We start from the raw sequence: 16,894 nt of genomic DNA on the forward strand, positions 1-16,894 counted from the left end.
TTAAACTTACTGGCAAGAATCTGCTAGATAACTACGGATTCAGCTGTACGTGCAAGCTCAAATGTATCTCCTGCCTAAACATACTATAAACTGGAATGTCAGCCCACACTAACAACGAATTAAGAATTGTATAGAAGGAGGAAAGAAAATTAGAGTGTGGGGAAAGAAAGGGAGGGGGGTGTTACAGCAAACCATGAGAATACGTTTAAAATGTGTTATCTATGTTATCTGCGTCAGACATTCCTTACTCTATGCTCTCAGTGCCTTAGTACAAAGAAACTGCTTGTGTAAAGGTAAGAAAACAGTTATTGACTGCTGTTGTGAGGAGCAGTTATGTACTAGCTTCTGTTTTGCTAACCTAGCGCATAAGGCAATACTAAATTACCTTTCATATCATACAGTCTATCACTGTTTGACCCTCCGGGCTGTTTTTATTTATAGAAAGTTGTTTCTAGTTTACTTTAGTGTTTTCATATTAGATAAATATTCATGAAAGTGCACTCTTCCTGAAATTGGGTCATTTAGGCATATTATCCCATTAAAAATAGATGTACTTTTTTTACAGGTGTCATCCATTAAGGTAGGACATAGACAAAACCAGCCAATTGTATCTGTCAAAAAAATGTTAGTCCTTCTGGAGAGTCAGTCTTCTATCCTTTACATATAGCACTTGATAACAAAATGACTAACTTCCTTCCCATGGCATTTACACTTTGGGGAATTTTTACTGTTGCAAAATTTGTACCTGCAGGTTTGAGGAGATAGTTTAGTCCTTCCAAGGTGTTCTGACTGACAACAGGCACACAGATAAAAGTATGTTCTTATTGGCTAAGATGTGGCTACAGGATGTTGGCTCAGGAGAGAGAAGTTGATCTCCTCATTAGGATTACACACAAACAAAACAGAAGACAAAACAAAATACTGATGCGGTCTCTCCTTGGGAATGTGGGATGGGAAGCTCGCATATCCACAGAGCAGTGGAATTACAGGGATTCTGTTTGGTGTGGGTCCTGGTCACACAAATTCATGTAAAGCGTGTATGCACATAAGTGTGGGTTCTTAATTTCATCCTTTGTCTTCCATATATCTGAACAACAGCAATTCAGTTGGAAGTACTGTGGAGGAAGAGTTTAGGAGTATGTGTAGGGAAGAAATAACATCTGTAACAGATGAAAGAAAGAGCTTGCAAGGCTTGGATATAGATCAAACAAAGAGTCAGGCTGATAGGTGTGATCAAAAGCATAGGTTTGGAGAAATTGAGACAAACAGGTATTTCTATAGAGCAGTCCATCACTCCCCCTTAGAAATTGTTTTAAAATGGGATGAATGGCCCTCAGAGAGCCTTAGGAGTTTTTGATGTATAGAGAGAACTTCAACATCTGATCTAGCCTGGAAACCTAGATCTGTGAGAGAAGAGTGAGATAAATGTGAGAGAATGCACTCAGCAGACATCAAGGTCAGTGAAGAAGGAAGGTGAGGAAGTGCTCCAGGTGCTGGAGCAGAGATTAGCCTGGGGCCCCTAGAGAGGAGCTTAAGGAAACATGCTCCCATATAGTCCATGGAGTATCACATTGGAGAAGATATCCAACTGCAACTCATCGAGGACTCCACGATGCAGCAGATGGATATGCCATGAGGAAGTCGCAGCGCACAGAGAATACACACTGGGGCAGGTTTTCTGGAAGAATCTGTGGCCCTTGAGAGACTCAGACTGGAGCAATCTGTTCCTGCATAGAACAGGTACAGCACACCATACTCTGTGGAATCTCATGGATCTTTTGATCCATGCTGGAGCAGTTGTTAAAGAACTGTATTCCATGGGAAGGACTCAGGACGGAGCAGTTCATGAAGAACTGTCTCTCACTGTGTCCCTTAAACACATTGGCTACTCAGTAGGTAACTCCCTATTGCACTACCTATCGAGGTTTTCTTGATATTAATGACACAACTTTCTCTTTAAAGTAAGAAGCAAATCCGCAGCCAGAATCTTATGACAATTAATTGCTCAATGATTAATAATATTGTTATCTCCAATGCAAACTAGTGAAGCTGTTTGCGAAGTGTTAAAAGAGAGAAAATCATGTTGGCCAACCTGAAATTTTAATGCAGGTTAGCAAAAAATTAACTCCTTTTTAAGTTTATCTAGTTCAACACCCTAGTCAAGAGCCAACACATGCTGCTTCAAAGAAACAAATACAAACCTGGAAAAGGAACATAATACAAGAAATATGTCTTCTTCATGATTAAATATAAGTATATCCTCAAATTTCAGAACTTGTAGTTCTGCAAGCTTCATTTCCATTCTGCTCATATGACAACACATTTCAATTGTAGGCATTCCCCTATGATTTCTATTTATTTATGTACTTTATCTCAGGAAGGTACCATTTCTGATTAAAATGAAGTAGTCTGGTTGTGGTGTACAAGTTCCCAGAATCTTCAGGCCTACCACTTCACCTTGACAATGCTTGGTAGTAATTATGTTCTATTTACCTGAAAGAAGCATTTTTATTTATTTTACCAGAAGCAAAACAACTTAAGGAAGAGTTTATAGTAGAGATCTTGTCTAGTGGGAAGTGTCCCTGCCTACGGGGAGAGTTTGGAACTAGATGATCTTAAAAGTCCAAACAAACCATTCTATGATTCTGTGAATTTTCAGTGATTGTGTTTAAACTCTTACTTACTGAACTGAAGAGGTCATTATCAAAGCATTGTTTTGTCATTCTTGTGTGGCTCTTCTCTAGAGCATTCCAATTTATCCAGACACTTCTTGACTTTATATTCAGTTCATAATTTACCCTGATTTTACCCTGGTTTCATTCACAGCCTTTCTTTCTATGATAAAGGTTCCCCTCCTATATGGTCGTGCACACCCGTCCTTACCATTATTTATTACTTTCCCAGTTTGTGGTTATTGTGACTTTCATCAGCATTTTATTTTCTTTTGTGATATTAACGATGAGTAATATAAGTCTAAGAGTTCAAAAATTATGTACTACTGTAGGAAGTTGTTCTTTGCTGAAGTTATTAAGACATATGTATATATATAAAGAAAAAAAATTCATAGGAGGTCTATATTCAAAGCTTTGAGTACCACTTCCCATGCATAACTCACATCTCCTCAGAGGAAAATATCTTCAGATTAAGAGACCATTTCCAAAGAGGATAATGCTATTTTGTTCTCAAAAAATAAAAATCAGCTAGAGCAATAACACTTAATTTCACATCTGCCAAGCTCTATTTGATCATCACAGTGTGAATACTATAGCACATGTAGTAATAACTGCACCTGTACAGAGATTATATTATTATATCTTCAAATGTCCCAAAAATTTATCAGTCTGATATAATGATATAAAATCTAAACACTTTAAATTATTTTCATTAATTTATCTTCCTTTAGTATGAACTTTAGAGAACTCAAAATATAATTCTGATCCTGGGGTCTCTATGCAGATTTTGATAAATATTTATTGGCCATTGACAAACTTGATGAATCAGATACTTTTCTCCACGTTACTTCATTGATCAGATAAAGAGTTCTCATACGCTTTTCCCTTACGTTCTTCTGTTTCAATAAAAGCAGATACTGTGCTGTGGCAAAAAGAATATGGGAAATGCAATTCACATGGATCTTGGGAAATCTGGCCCTCCATTTTCAAAGCATGCAAGGAACTGCTAAAATAAATGCAGACAGTTTTGTGAACAGAATAACATGATGAAGGGATTATTCTGACTAATAGTAAAAGAATTTCAAAATTAATTCTGAAGAGTTAGAAATGGTAGCAGTTACATTCTGCAACAAACCATACTGAAACAATATAAGTTGTCACATAAAGTTGTAAAATAAAGGGGAAATTGGAATTATTCATAAGAATATTTTGAAAAACAAAAATGAATACTGGAGACCTCATAATCTCTAGTAGTTTGGGCTTTAACTACTTAGTGATTTACTTAGAGAACATAACAACGAAAAAGTTCAAATAAAGAAAAAAAATTGGCAGGATGACACGTCATTAAATTCCAGAAAAGGTCTAGGAAATAAGGCCTGCTCTTACCTATAGTAAACAATCATTTATCACTTTGAAGAATACATGATCTGATTCTTACAGAAAGTTTCAACTTGAATACAGGATAGACTTAGACAGAAATTGTTTGGATAGATCCCTTCCTGATCAGACTTATGTTTCTTTGATTCTAATATGACTAACCTATAATAACTAGTAAAGAGCTGATAGTTATTTTCCCTATAAAGCTGCAGAGTACTCAATTTTGACTAGCAATTTAAAAACCTGCAGATATGTAATACAGGGACTAAAAGTACTGTAGAAAAATGTTATTGCTGATAGGTGTTAAATTTGATAAGAATATTCTTTGCAAGAAGCCAGCCATTATTTGGTGCCTTCTGTGGAGCTGAAAGGAACTAGGTCATTCTCTACATTCCCCATAGTCCCTTATTGTCCTTAAACATCTTCACAAACAAAAGCTGCCATTTTTTCTTTGCACACTGAGATCTGGAAAAGTATTCATTACAAGCATTAGTTTTTGTCCAGATGTATGATTTTTTTTTTCCTATGAAATCAGACAGAAAACAAATCTTAAAAAAAATTAGATATCTGCTGAAATATATAGCATAATATGCCACATGATAATACACACATTGATTTTTTTTCCCACATATATTTAAAAGATTCTTATTGATGGAAAGCATATAATAGTAACCACATCTAAGTTAAACACTGCCACCAAACTGACACAAAATTCAGGTGGTTCAGCAGGAACCAAGTAGGCAACTACACAGGTAAACGAGTAAGCATAATTTCATGCTGTTCTGAAACAGCAACCCAAAAGCAGCAGTGAAAATGGTATGTAAATTAATTTGTTCAATCTACAGCTAATTGCATTGACCTCAAAAACTACTAGATTATGTCATGAAAATGACACTTCAACAATTCCAGGGTTTGTTTCCCTGTTTGTTTTGGTGTTATGTGTCATACCTATAAGAATTGGATGACATCCTTAGTCTCAGAAGACATGGATACAATATAACTTACTGTTATATAAACATTGAGCTAATACAACTATATTTCTTCCAGTAACAAAGCTAATTAAGTTAGAGTTAGATCACTAGCTTATACAGACAAACCTCAGAAGGCAGAAGTTTTAACAAATGGAATAATTAAGTGATTAGCTTACAACAATATACTTTGCTTTTAAAATTCAGCAAACTTTTATACAGATTTCCAGCTTCTACTTTTGTGGTTATTATCTCAATAACTGAATGGAATTATTTTTTATTTTATAGCTACTTAACAAAACAACTATATTGAATCTCAAGGTCAGATTTTGCCATGAAGACCCAGTTTAAATTCTTCAATTAATCCATTTTTTGGTACATAAAGGACACTCTTAGTTAAGACCTCACACCATAAATACAGCAGATCTAGACTTAGTAATTAAATTTTAGTGACAGAAAATGAAAAATTCAACAATAACTAATTGTGCTAGTATTTAAATACATATAAGCTTTCAATCACTACTTGTTTTACGTGAGAGCTTGTAATTAACAAAACTTTACTGTCTATTTTCACTTTTAACAAGCAACAGTTAAAAGAACTTGTTAGAATTTAAAAATCAATTGTATCAGCCTTCTAATGAATCACACCTCGTGTTTAGCATGCTTTATTCTAGAGCTAATTATGTTGTACACACAAACATTCCTACGATAAATGTTTATTACTGAAATGATAACATGACTGCAATATAATGGCAATATCATGATGCAATTACAATGGATCACAATAATCTTGAAGTGTTTTGAGGTACTTAAATATGCAGTACACTTCATATACTCTATGTTACGCTGTTCTGTTTATCTAGGCAAAACAGAAATCTATATTATTCACATTATTTTGCTACTGTTGTGTATTGCTGATATACCCTAATGTCTAGGAGATTAAGACATTGATCAGCATCTCTCTTCTTCTAGGTGCTGCCAGAAAACAGAAATAAGAAATGATGTCTGTCAAAAGTGCATTACGCACAGTACACAAAGAGGCAGACATATGGGAAAGCACAAGGAAACAGTGAGACAGCACTGGTCAAACAATGTTTGTATGGTCCCCATACAACAGAAGTGCAGCCCTTGTCACATTGTTTTATAGTATGTATAGAGGGAGGCAAAGTTATGCTAGAGAAGAAGAGAAAAGCAAATAATGGATTAATTTTGTGACTGCTATCACTAAGCAGTCAAATAATAACTTGTAGTCATTCACACACTGCAGTATGAAGTTTGTGGTAGTTATTTGTGTAATCTTTCTTTTTAAATATATCCATGATGTTTTAACATCTAAGGTTGTCTAAGGCTACTCAGATGTTCCTTAGTAGAAAGTATTTTCTTTCCTAAAGATTAAATTTATTGTAATAAATGTCTTCATAACTGTAAATATGAATTTTCCCCACACATATAAGTCAGCACAATGTGTCTCCTGTTTTTCCTCTTTCTACATAATTAATATAGATAGAATACTGAACTCACTTTTTGGGTTTGGTTTTTTTTTTTTTTAGCATTTATGAAATATATAATAGTAACTATAATAAAACATTTGTGTCTTAATCTGCCTGCTTTTTGCATTCAAATTGTCCCTTAGCTCCCTTCTGTAGCACATTTTCGTTTTGCCTTTTACATCTGGAAACCCTTGGTTGGCTATTTCCTCTTCTCTCACTAATTGGATGCTTTCCAGAGACCTGAAAAAGACTAAAACATATTCCCAAAATAGCTCTCAAACACTAAATAAGAATCAGGAAATTAACAGAAGTATGGTAAAAGAATCACTCAGATTTTTCCTGTATTTATTACCATCCAATCTGTATTCTGGATATTCTGAATTTACGTTCTTTAAGAAAGGAAGTTTCATCTTCAGGGTATCTGCAAAGCACTTAGCACACCTGGGGTGTTAAATGAATAGTTATAATAGATAAATGGGTGAATAGCATTAAAAGGCAGTGGGCACAAAGACATTCACTGGATCACCTGTTTTGACCAGCCTGATTAACGTGGTAATTGTGCATGCATTCTTTAATGTGCAGACTTCCTTCAGTGACAAAAGACCTATTGTGAGTGGCCACTACTTCTGCCCTGGTAATTTCACTGACATTCAACAACTTCCAATGTTGAACTCCTTGTTTCACATTAAAAAAAAAAAAAGTAGAAGAAATAAAGCCATAGTTTATTCAATGAAGGAGTTATTAGGGAAAAGATAGAAACATTTTTTTAGTAATTTTTCATTCTATCTTCATTTTTGAAGCGAATCAAATTTAGCATCCTCACTTCCCAAAACCTTTGGCCTCCTAACTAGCTTAATTGGTCTCTGTTCATTTCTTACTCAGATCATTTATAAACTGCCTCTATGGCCCCTGCTGCTTTTTCAAAGCAGCATATGGCCCTTCCATTCATGACAGCCACCATTTCTGTTACGGAGTAAAGGAGAAAAAGCTTCATATTCAGACTGTACCAGAAAAAAGCAAAATTTGGGATTCAAGAGTGAAGGTATTAATAGCAACACTAACTCAGAAACATCACCCATCCTATATGATTTATCACGTATTTTGAGAACACAAAGTACTAAGAACTCAGTACTAGGGCTACATTTGACAAAAAAAAAAAGTGAAAAATACAACAGTTTAAATTCATAACAATACGTATTTGTGAGACAATGCTATTGGAACCTCAAAGATTTCTTTACTTATAAAAAGTAAAAGCACAAAGTCTTTACTTGTAATTAAAAAAAATAATGCCACATATAGCTAATAAGGTTTAAAACAAACCAGGAGCAATTAATAAAAAATAACATCTTGGTATTATAGAAAATAAAAGAGTTGAATTCCAAAGACCTAGTATCCCATTCCCATTCCAATGATTAAAATCTACGACTAAAAGGCCGAAAATAGGAGTGGCAATTGTTATACTTAGTCCTAGTTTCTATGAACCATACTAGCAGAAAGATACATTTTACAAACTAAATAAATTCAATTTGAATTTGAATTTTAAATAAATAGAAAAACGTTGTCACAATTATAGCAATGAATGCCTAGATCATTATTCATTGCAGTGGCCAGCAAGCATAGACTACTAATGCAAAATAACCCACAGAAGGCTGTCCAGAATAGACTCAATCAAGATTCCCATTTGTCTGCTGGAATGGACAGACACAACCTCTTCAGATGTAATGTTTCTCTATTAGGCCTAAGCAGGCTACGGAACCTAAAACCAGGTATGGCCTACTACTATTTCAACTCTTTTTAAACTCTTGCAGTTTTTGTAAGTCTAGTTCAAATATCTAAAACCCCACAAAAGCACTATCCATTCTATCAGACTTAGGAATGTTCATGATTTAATGTTATTTTGTCTGTTCTGTTTATAATTTTTCAGTGATCAGAAATAAAAATACTTTCAACTTCTCTTTTTGTTCTTAGGCTTTTATTTCGATTTTTTTTTATGGTTAAACGATGTAGCTTCACTCCGTTTGCCAACTTGGATGAAAGGTTAAAACATCATTAATTGAGATATACTGGATATTACTTTGAACAGCAGAGGCAGCTTTTATGGATGGCGATATGAATTCAATGAAGCTGAATTAACATTAAATAAGGCTAATGTAGTACCTGCATATTTACCAATTGATTTCAAATTTTCTTCTTTAATGTTTATTTCTCTCATTCAGAAAAAGTACACGGTTCACTAAGTAACTCGTTTCAGTCCAGTAAAAGCTAGAGGTACATCAGCTTCTGAATGGCATTATACAAGATCCCCTGTTCTCAACACATCTTTACCTTTTCTACAGATTTAGAATTAGAAAAGTCCTACAGCTGAGTTTTGTCTTGAAGTTCCCTTAGCAAGTATGTTTTAGGTGTATTTCTAATCTACTGATATGATTTAGAAAATAACTGGCTCGAGAACAAAAAGAAACCAATTCTCTAATCATATATATTCAGAGTATATACATGAGCACTTTGTGACTAAGTCATTTGACCTGTTTTAAGGATGACAAAATCCAGCTATGAATTTTTTAAGAGGATGCAAAAAAAGAAAGTCACTTAGATTCTTGCCATGCACATATCTTCTATTATTAAATAGTTCACAAGAAAAGATAAGCTTTCCTGTATGTAGATACAGGTCTTATTTCTCAGTAATTTTATACAGGACAAATTTGTTTCATACAATAAAAATTATAATAGAAACATAAATTTTAATATAATAGGCCATATTTCAACAAATTCAATTTGCATTAGCTCAGTGCAGGTGGTTATTTATTGCAGTGCATGTACACATAATCTTGATGTTTTGAAGGTGACTCAGACTGGCTGAGTAAGTTAGCCAGGGACAGCCAGCGAAAGCATTTACTCAGCATCTCGAGTACATATTACAAGCTCAGCTCTGCATGAAGGGCAATTTGGACCATGAAGAAGCAGCAAACTGAATCAAGGACAAGTGTAGTTTAACACTTCCCATCTCATGAACCGAGAATAAAATCCAATTTTTAAAGGAAAAAATCTGAAGATCAAAACCTGGTTTACAAAAATAGTTCAAGTACAGCTCTGAGTACTTAGCATCACCCATAAGAAAGCTACTGTCTTTTATGGCTAAAAACACAACTACTGTATATATATAAACATATATATATTCCCATGTATATATATAAGGAGCAAGCAAAGGCACAGATTATACTCTAATCTGGACAAGTACATTTCTCCTGACTTCAATAAAAGTAGAACGAATCCATTTGGCAAAGATTCCTCCAAAAGACATTTTTAAGAAGACTGTATGGAATAACCAAATACTTACTCAAGATAGAGTACTCCCCAAATTGGATTCATTTTTAGTGACAGTTAAAAAATATATTTACCTCAAAATTATAGTTTTTCTTGTATAAGAGTAAAAGAAAAGTGAGTTACATTAGCTTTTAAATAAGATTTGTCCATTAAGAATTTTGTCCAAGTCTCCTGTCCTGATACTGCTGATGTACTCTGCTGCTATACTGACAGTCCCATTTGTAATGCCTTGGCAGCAAAACCCATTTAAATCAATAGATATACATATATGTACACAAACTTTATCTTTCTGCCAACAGACTTAACACTAACTTAACAGACTAACAAATACAAATATTTTTTCAGCTGACTTTCATTAAGTCACCATATTTCACACAAGATACAAAATTTAGGTGTATTCTAAACTAGAGATGTTTCTTTTGGGGAAAAAATAATTAGAATTAGTAACAAAAGTTAAGAAATAATAATATCAATAATTCATATAGTATTTTACACAAATACATATTATTTTAAAAATATATTACGTACTTTTGTCTTTTCTAACAGGTGAAGCTGAGTTAACAGTATGGACAACCCCTGGGTATATAGTGAAGATATAATCTGGGCAGAGAAATTCCTTATTTCCAACTTCTCTCCACAGAATAACGTTATGGGCCCACATCATTTTTTCAAGGTATTTACATGCTTTCTCTCAAGTTGTAACACCTCATGATTTTCCACTTTAGAACATATCGAAAGAATCTTTTGATTAAATATGACTCAGCAAACTAGGATGATGTATATTCAGGCCTTCATACTGTGAAGCATCCAGTGAAACAAACTCCTCATTTGCACCACAAGGAGACTTTCACTGATGTTGGACAAAATCAGCTTAAGTGGGGGCCACAGTTTGCAACTTCACAGGACTGACCCCAGATCAGTTAATTAAAATCTTAATTCTGAAACTTATTTGTTATCATAAAAGCAGTAGTTTTATTTAGCTACTTGCATAAATCAGGCTCCCATACGTGAATTACGGTTTACATACAAATCCCTATGATTATCATTTGTCAACAGGAATGTGTGAAACTGCTAATTTGAATGCAAGAATGGTTGCACTATGCAGTTTGTACATATTTCTTAGTGAATATTTTACATTGTTCTATATGCAAGCCAATTTTAATGCAAACTACTTAATTTCCCCTAGGTAATGAGAAGGTAAAGGAGGTAATCAAGATGTAAATCAAGATTCTGCTGTTTTCCTACTAGTATGAATATAACATGAATTAAAGTTTGATTTACCAAGAAAATAAGCATTATTCTAAAGCAAATGGTTTCAGATGTCATTTACTGCATCTCAGCAACACACAGAAGAAGCAGGTCTATCTTTGCCACTGTAAGCAGCTTTCTGTTTAATCTATGTTAAGGATACATAATGATGGACACCCCATAATTTTCCCAGGCAGGCCATTCAAGTGGTTTGCTGCCTCCACAGTTAGACACCTTCACCTAATTTTGAATTCTCAGGTTAAGTCTGTAAGTTTCTATCCCAATTTCTGATCAGTCTCTTCACATTCTTTCAGCTGCATTCAATCAGTTCACAGTTTCCTTCAAGGGAAGTATGCAAAGTTAGCTACGCTTTGACCCTTCTCACGCAATGCAGAGCTAAAAAATTTACTCCACATGTTTTGTAGGTTATGATTCTGCTTCTACATTGAAGGATGCTGTTTCTCCTCTCCAGCTGTCAGATTATTTTGAATTCAATTTGTGTATCTCAGTATACTAATTATCTTTTCCAGAATGCTGTTGTTAACTAAAAGTTTAATTCTATCATCAAAGTCTAATGAGGAACTCTAACAGGAGCAACAGAACACCAGAGTCCCACTCAATACTTTCTTCAGTTGTGACTCTGAACCATTAAAAAGCACCCTCTAGATAGCTTTCAAAGCAATACTTTATCACTCATAATGTAATTTCACCTAGACCTTACTTCCTCATTTTGTTACTAATATTAGTAATATAAGAGACAAAAGTCTGGATAGATCAGGATTAAACAGCATTTACTGTTTCTCCTCTATCCATTAAATTTACAAAATATTCTTTTTTGAAACTATGCAGACTTTGCTGTTGAATTTATACCTCAGCTTCTCCTGGATTTCACATTTGCTTCACTTCAGAATTGTTTTATATAGAATAAAGTTAAGCCATCTATGTCTTAGCTGTAAGAAAAACTTAAAAAGCATTCTAATATTATCTCTCTTTTATTGAACAAAAAGAACCACATTGCTTTTACAGTTTACTGTGGGGAATCTTTCCTCTTAAGAGACAAGCTGTTGTCTGGTAAGAACACAAATGGGGAAAAATATTGTCCCCAGTGTTCCAGCATTCACTAAGATGTGTCAAGCTTAAATGAATCATTAAAAAAAAATTCTAGAAAACTTCTCTTACAGGGAATCAACTTTGAAAAAGAACAGACAAGAGAGCATTTTGCAGAACATGAAACAGAGCTCGGAATTTATAGTATGTCATGTACTATCTTTGAACATTAATTATAACTATGCACTAGTTACTTTGGCCACAAAAAAAAACATTTCTTAGACATTTTGTGTTCATATTCAGTATCATAGCAATCTGTAATAATATTAATTTAGCAACATTGTTGTTGGAATAAAGATGAACCCAAATTGAATTCAAATACCCTTGAGCCTCACTTAGCTGGTAAACAGACCAGGGCACAGTTGTTAGACCAGGTCAGAAAGGTAAAAGAGCTCAGTTGTGCTTGAAGGAGGAAAAATGAAAATGAAACAGATTCAAGTGTAAAGAGAAAAGAGCAAATTGACAAATTTTTAAAAAAGGATTATTTAAAGAGAAAATGCATTTACAGGGTATATCAGAAATACTTAATTTGGAGGAATATGTATTTTTTTTCTCTTTTCCTTTAACAAATTAATTATGACAAGTAATCTTGTCTTAACTGCAATCTTCAGTCTTCGGACTATACAGTCAGCATGTCAGTAAAGTACTATCTGAAGAAAATTAAAGAAGTCATTTTCTGATGTTTCAAACAAAACCTCTAAGAGATTCACTAGTTGTAATTTCCTTATGTTTTTTTTCTGTTAGTTATGGATAGATCTGACTGTCCTTAACTCAGAATTACTCTGCAGTAACATCTGCACTACTCCAGGTTGCAGAACTATAGAATCATAGAATGCTTTGAGTTGGAAGGGACTTTTAAACACCATCTATTTCTAACTGCTCTGCCTATGGCAAGGAAGCCTTACGCGAAATCATTTTGTGCAAGATCACATCCAACCTGACTTGAAAAGCTCCAAGGAGGAGGCATCCGCAATGACAACAGCTAGGCTGGGAGAAAAAAGAGGTTTAAATAATTCAAGTAATAAACAAACCAGGCTCTTAGAAGCAACCCATTATGTTGACCTATTCTGCTGAACTGTATGTAGTGTCCAAGTTTTCTTGCAGTAATTAAAAAATACTGAATGACTTCATATGCCATACAAGACCAAACAAGATTCAACTCACGTGCTTTAGTTTTCTCTCCTCTGATCACAGTATGAGAGGTAGCACCTCTGAGCCTTGATCCTCTGCACCATGTACACACTGGAATACCCCTCTAGTTTACCCTGATGCTATCCTCCTCTAGCACTCAGCTAAAAAGATTCTTCCATTATGAATGTACTGAGGTTTTCAAATATTTCCTTGCACACTTTATTTCTAGATACATAGAACGACAAAGTGTTCAGCAATTCTAAATTTTCTGTTATCTAAGGATGATTAAGCCTGATCACCTAGACATCTTGGAAGTAAATTCACATAGCCATAAGACCTTCTGGCAGGCAGAAGTCAATAAATATTGTTAACGCTCTTCGGTGTTTGTTTAAAGTTATCTTTGGAATCAAATGTCCTTGGAAATAGGACAAGACAACAGACACAGGTTAAAATATTTGGGGGAAAAAAAAGTAAAAAAAAAAAAACAAGAAAAAGGGAAGAAAGAAAGGAAAAGAAAGAAAGAGGAAGAGAAACAGAGAAAGAGGGAAAAAGAAAACTAGGAAAGAAGGAAACAGGAAGGCATGCAAGAAAGAAGGAAGAGATGGAGGAAGGAAAGAAAGAAGAAAAAACATCCTGAACTCTTGAATTATGGAATTTCCTGTCCTACAAATGCTAGATAGCCTGGCATTGGTTTTATATCTACAACTTCTAACAGACACCTTCCTAAACAGAACAGAACATGTAACCTGCTATTTCTGTTAACTTAAAGGAAGTCTTTTCAGCTTTAGTGCTCAACACATTTAGTGTAGTTATGAAAGAAGGCTCTATTTCTACTTCCATACGTATGCATGTTTGTAATTGAGGTAGCAATTATGTCAACATCGTGCAATATGTAGACTAGTTACATATTCTAAGCTGCCTTTCTACAGTTGACATGTTTGTGACTGGTATGTATAAATAAACAGCAATAGCTCTTGCTCTGCTTGTAATTTTTACAGCACGTATTTCAATCCAAAATTATTTAATGCACACTTCCTCATTGTTTTAAGTCTATGCACTAGTTATACATCAATCTTGGAGACCAATCTCTGCTGGTGACACAGCCCAGGATTTTGTAATTATTGTCTTTACATGGGAGACTTTCTGTTATTGAATGAAAAGGTGCTGTGGTAATCCCCAGAGACTATACCAGAATTTTAAAAGAATTTGTTGCTCAGGAAGTTAAAGGAATGAAATAAAACCTACTCAAAGAATAAATTTTCTGCTCTTTCATTGTTTGTTCTACGCTTATTGATAATGATGAAGTTCTCAGCTCCTATATATTTATGAGCCTGAGTATACTTTGTGTTTAATGACAATGTGAAAAGAGAACACTTTTTGTCAAAAATTGCATTCCTTATAACATTTTTCCAGCTGTTTTAGAAATTAAAACTTTTGTAATTTTGCATTTTATATGTATCAGCTTTACTCAGACAACAACTGTGGGAGAATTACAAAGAAATGACTGAATATTATTCATCTTCCATTGTCCTGTTCAAAACTATCTTCTGACACTAGGAAAACACTATAGGATGTAACACTAGACTGTGAAACACAGAAACCTAATTAAGCTTCAGAAAATTAAGTTTCAATTGTTTTATAAGACTGTTTGGTTGATATATTTTTTGAACTTAATGTTAAAATTGTCTCTATATACCATTATGAACATATAGTTTGCAGATGAAATACAATTGACGTTTTCTAACCACAGTAAGATGGAAATAAGAAGTAAGATAAGAAACAAAGACCAAAATGCAATCTAGTGAATATATTTAGTCAACACTTATCTATGAAAGGCATCCCAGAAGATTTAATGTTCACTAGAGATTGGAATCTCTACTTCATTTGCACCTTCAGAGCATAATGTCTCCATCTGCAGTCCTGCTGGCATTACTAATTAAAGAATCATCTACTGATTTACCAACACAAGTTGGCATATAAAAGAATTTACAAAAACTGCTTTGGAATGAATAGCCTTGCAGTTCTAAAATCCCAATTCACTAAGCCATGAAAACTTTAGTGCCATTTGGTGGGAAACACTATATAGATATCCATAAACATACTTAACACGTAAATGGTAAAGTAAGTGTTTTCCCTTCTTCCTTTAAATGTAAGGTCATCTCATATAAGTATCATCCAAAACTTGGAGGCCATGAGAAATTTTTTTCTTTATGTTATAAAGGCTCTGCATGCTGGCTGCTAGAGGATTAAGGAGTCAGTAAAGACAGCCAGCTACGTGAAAGCAAACATATTTCTATTTCCCAAAGACAGAAATATACGTGTACATCCACACTTCTTATTTAGAGACGAATTTCTCTGGAATTGTGAAAGTATACTATAAGCAGCAAGTTCATCTTCTTTCAAACAACTAAAACAGTTGATAAAGGAATTAAAAGAGATTGAAACAATTTAATTTTGATTAAAACAGACTGTGTGTTGCAGCTGAAGTTCTGTAGAAAATGCCAGACAGTTATAGACAGCAATTTTCTCCAAAAGAAAGAGACATAATGATACCCAATAGTTAGAAACTGCAACTAGACAAATACAGAAGTAAGGAAAAACATTCTGTTAATGGAGATAATTAACAGCTAAAACAACTTATTCAGCAACTGGGACAATATCTTCACAATTAACAGATATTAGGTAAAGGAAGGGTTGGTCATTTCTTCTAAGATAGCTCTGCACTTATCTATAATTGTAATAACCCTTCTCTGTACTGGTTAATCTTTGAACTTCTTTTCAACAGTAGTAACCAGAATTGAAGGCAATAGGTCTTGCCTCTCATAATGACACTACTGATGCCTCACAGTCACAGCTAATCAGCTAATATACACAATTGCTCATGTCTTGTGTTTAGCAATTAACAGCTTCCATTTTATGACATAAATCCATTTTATTAGTCACTAAATCTTTCAGTGCGTGTTGTCATACCTTATTTCAACTATATTGCTTAAATTTTACACGATCCTCTACGTTCATCAAATCTGATCCTTGTCTTTAATGACAATGTGTCCCATCTTCATATTATTCTTGAAATTTCTTTGGCACAATGCAGTTATGGAAAACTACTAATGAAAATGCCAAAGAAGCTCAGGAGCAGATAAAAACTATGTTCCAATGAAGAAACCACTGAATCATTGGTCTGAAATTCTTCCTAATGCCAGTAAAAGGAAACTTAAATATCCTCAAACAAGCTAGGGAAAAATCTATCATTGTATTTCTATTTAAAGAAACACCTGGGATGTGAATTACACACTTTGTTTGAATGGTTTCCTGTGGATGAAATTTTTGTTTTGTTTTGAACAACAAATAGATCTCTGTATTACTGTAGATTGACAAAGCATTTTTCTGCAGTGCTCCTCTAGAAAAAAACAGTAGTTATAACTTTTTTCATATGACAGATAGACAAAAAAGAAGCTTGCCCACAAATAAAGTGAGAAGGTAAAGCACGTAGTTACAAGACAGAGACAGTAAAAACTTCAATTTCAAAACTGACTCTGAAGCCTGACTGAGGTTATCTGGTGCACTATACATAATG

At 34.1% G+C, this 16,894-nt stretch overlaps 1 protein-coding gene across 3 annotated transcripts in view; it reads right to left on the reverse strand.

Annotated features, from left to right (window-relative positions):
* BEND5 (BEN domain containing 5) overlaps positions 1 to 16,894 on the reverse strand; it is an 853,353-nt gene that overhangs the window by 767,305 nt on the left and 69,154 nt on the right. The gene's annotated exons all lie outside the window — the stretch shown is intronic.

This window comes from Meleagris gallopavo, chromosome 10 (genome assembly GCF_905368555.1).
Source record: "Meleagris gallopavo chromosome 10, MGAL_WU_HG_1.1, whole genome shotgun sequence".
NCBI classification, from domain to species: domain Eukaryota; kingdom Metazoa; phylum Chordata; class Aves; order Galliformes; family Phasianidae; genus Meleagris; species Meleagris gallopavo.